The following is a 4,355-nucleotide window of genomic DNA, read 5'->3' as shown; positions in this document are numbered from 1 at the left end:
TAAAATTGAATAAGCTAAAAAAAATAAGTAAATGTTTGGGAGGGGTGGAGGGCTGTTAAAGTAGTTGGTGGAGCTTGGCTACAGTTGGCCATATATTCGCATATGTAATATTTCATAAGTCTCTTTGTGACAAAACTGTGTTTAAACTATAATTGACATCTAGATTGTAGATTATACGAATGAATGAACATCAGTACGTGTTCGTTTATCACGGTGTTCGCATATCACGTTATTCGTTATTACTTATTTATTAACCTAGTGTTGTATGCCAGTATTTTTAAAAATTAAGTTGTTATTTATTTATTTATTTATCGGGTTTATATACCTACTTATTTTTTAGTTTTTATTACCAAAATTGCAATATGTTTTATGATTTTTCAAAAATAATATAAAAATGTTGCTACATAGTTATTATACATATATTTAAGCATATTTTGACTGCATATTTCGATAATTTTTAGTGCAACAAGTCAAGTTCTGAACCTTTAATTTATTTATATATGAAAACTGTAAAAACTTGGTTTTAATCTATACTTAAAACACCCCCCATTTCATAATCCTGGCTACGCCACTGTTTTCATAAGATACAGAAAACAATAATATATCTACTATTTATTTTTGTTCGACTTAAGTTTATGAGTAATAAATTGAAATTGAGATACTGATATGTGAATAAGTATCAGTATATTACAAGTGTCACAACTGATTGTTAAATGTGTACCTATATATTACCTATAATAGACAAGCTTCTAAAAAAGCTATATAAGAAAATTATATTAATAATTGTTTCAGTGGTAATTTAGCAGGTAATTATTAATTACATTGTTTGTACAATAATTGACTGACGCTGGTAATACAACAATTTATTGTTATAATCAATTTGATTGACAGCATACTTTTAAAATTACTTTACTATTAAATCATGAACTTTTTCAATACAAAAATAATAGATTATAATTCATATACTATATAATATTAAAATAAGATTATTCCATAACAATACCTATTTTATATTTTATGTCTACACATTTTGTGATTACACAATAAGTAATTGAAATAATGCCTTGATTTTAACTTCAGTATCTTTTCCAGTGGGGGAAATAAATCTAGTTGGTGCATTCTGGTCGTCAAAAATTTAAAATTCCCAGTAGTTTTCCAAAGCTCAGGAAAACAAAAAAAAAATTAATGAAAACTAGAATTTTCACGGAAAATTTGATTCCGACAAAATCGATATAGATTTTTGGTGTAACTCTAAAACAAATAACCATAGAATTTAGATGCATGAAATATTCACTGAGTGTATATTAGCTATACACCAAAACATTTTCAAAATATTTTTGAGCTATTATTTATAGGCATTTGAAATTTTCGATTATTTTAAGTTTTTTTTAAATCAATGATAAAAAAAATGTTCACTGTATAGAAAAAAAAATACATTTAGTTCTGATATAATTTGTTATATAATCAAAAATTTGTTTATTGCATTTTACAAATATTATGATTCGTTCAATAATCAAAATGCTGATCAGTCATGTTGGTTATTTTTGATAGTGATAGTTGCTCCACAAGTCACTACAATGAACTTTTCTCTACAAAGATATATAATATATTAGTTTAACAAGGGTTATAAATAGAAACAAATAAATAATTAAAAGAATAAAAAAATTATTTAAAATACCATTCAAATACTTCAAAATAAAAAGTATTTGAAGACTTTTACTCAAATATTTTACAACACTGCAAATATGATAATATGAAAATAATATTATTTAAACCACGAACTAAGATATACGTTTAATTATTCCGTATTCATGATTTAAACTTACCAGCTACCGTATTAATGATAACAGCAAAGTCAATAGTAGCTGATCTACCTACCTACCTAGTACCTATACCTACCTAGATATAATATTATATATTAATATAAATCTGGGGCTTGGGTCGAAAAGGGCCAATCTCAATTTTAGTCACTTTTTAGTAATCAAGAATAAAGCCTCCTTTTTTTTTGAAAATTCATAACAATTTTTTTTTTTATTTTTCATGTTTTTGTTTTTGTGATGGATATAAATATAGTTTACCCTACATTTTAGAGTATGGTGTGATTTTTTTAGTGAAATATAGAAGGTTTTCTAATGACATTGGCCCTACAAAAAAAAAAAATCATTACTTTGGCTCTTATAGTGATCACTATAAGGGCCAAAGTCATGTTGTTTTTTTTTTTTTATGGGGCCAATGTTCACATTGGCCCCATAGATTTTGTAATTTTCATGACATTGGCCTTCTCATATCTCGCACTAATGATTATTGAGATACACCCTTTTACCACTAGAAAAAGCGTATAAAGTTTTATGAGATTGGCCATATAACTCATTTTCGCCAAAAAGTGAGATTGGCCCTTTTAGACCCAAGCCACAGAAATATATCTTAAGCTGACAAACCGACAACCGTCCCTACTCAGAATGGTTTTTACTTTTTCTTATACAATGATGTTATGGGTATCATTGAATTCAAATTTAACACCATCCATTACAGTAACCCAATTGTAACATATTATATAGGTACAGGCGTACAGCACAGCAGAGCAACACCCACTTACCCGTTTTTTATTTATCATTATAATTTGTCTTAATTTTAATTCTAACCTCTAGTTTAAGAAAAAAATGGTATAACACCTGAAGGTCGTCAAGCCAAAAAGTTTTCATATGTTAATTGCATTTTTAAATAGGTAGGTACCAGGTGCCTACCCTGTTCTTTATTTGGTTATAATTATTAGTTTCCTATAATTAAGCATCCTCAAGATTTCATTTTTAATCGTTCCTATATTTTAATATTTTTTTTTCAGTTTCATAAGGTAGGTAACTATCAAGATTCAATACCATATAGTAGATAGAATTATTTTTCATAATTATTAAAGATATTCAATATTCCATTGTAATGTGATTTTTATATATTGCGTACATATAATATAACATTTAATATAAAATACAAACACAAAATACCTATTAGGTACCTATCGTTTATCATTTATGACTGATCTAAATGTAACAATGGGGCATCTCCCCTCCATAAGTATGCTTCTATAGAGCAGTATCTATCTCAGACGTGTACCTTTAGCTAGACAAATAATATACAGCGCGACGTGTCTGTTGATATAATAGATATCAAACCTAATATATTATCACGTCTATATTATTTTTACTTACACCTAGACTATAGTAATCCATAGACGTAAATTATTATTACCTACCTATCGAATATCATATTATGCTACAGCAACATTTATACTCAAATCCCATCCTATAATAGATTCAATTTAATATAGAGGCGTACTGATTAAATATTAATTATTGTATAAAAACATTACAATGTAATAACTAATAACATATAATATAACAGTCTAGCTACGATTAGTAGGCCGCAATTAGCTTGCATATAGGTAATATATTCATGTATAGCTAGTACCTATACATCACTTTGATATGATAACTTAACACAATTAACAATAGCTAGGTAGGTATTCCGAGCTGCTGTCTGCGTGTGTAACGTGCGTAATATCAATAATAATTAGTAGTAGGTGGGTAAGTGGTTTGTAGTTAAACGTTAGTCATATTATACGCGTAATATATTAATAACTTGGTATAACGGTACTTATAGGTATATACTTTATTTTAATATTATATATTATGTACCTACATTGCATATGAAATACATTATGACTGAGTCGACGATCAAGGATCTAACCATAATATTATTATAATATTTACTATATTATGTTACGGATAAGCAAGTATAATTGCATAAGTACCTACCTACCTAAAGGTAATAAATAATAATACAAGGTAATAATTTTCGTGGGTTAAGTCGTCATTAGGTACCTACCCAATCATCGTCTGCGTTAGTATGTAAATTATGATAATTAATTTTGAATTTACCTGCATAATGTTAAATACAATATAAAATATTGAGAATTGCTTGCGTCCTTAGAATTTTAAGCTACTTATCTTAATTTCAATAATGTTATTTATTAATAATTGACTCAGTGTTTACAAATAATATTTATTGTTATCTAGATTCTATAGGTACTTATCTATATCCGATGTCGTACAGGTAAATAAATTGAACTAATTATATTATTGAAATTGTAAATGACTATGTAATTAGCGCCAAAAACAATCGACAAACAAAATATGTAATTTGCGCCACATTGCCCGCATATAAATATTAATGTTGGTCATTTGTGCGAAATAAAAGGGCATTCGATACCGACCGTTTTTAAGGAGTTCAATATAGGCAATTTTATGTGTGCATGCGGGTTGTGTAAAAAGTGACAAATTGTGTGCATACTGCATAGTAGA

This window comes from Acyrthosiphon pisum, chromosome X (genome assembly GCF_005508785.2).
Source record: "Acyrthosiphon pisum isolate AL4f chromosome X, pea_aphid_22Mar2018_4r6ur, whole genome shotgun sequence".
In the NCBI taxonomy this organism is placed as follows: Eukaryota; Metazoa; Arthropoda; class Insecta; order Hemiptera; family Aphididae; genus Acyrthosiphon; species Acyrthosiphon pisum.
Note: the sequence above shows the minus strand (reverse complement) of the source record.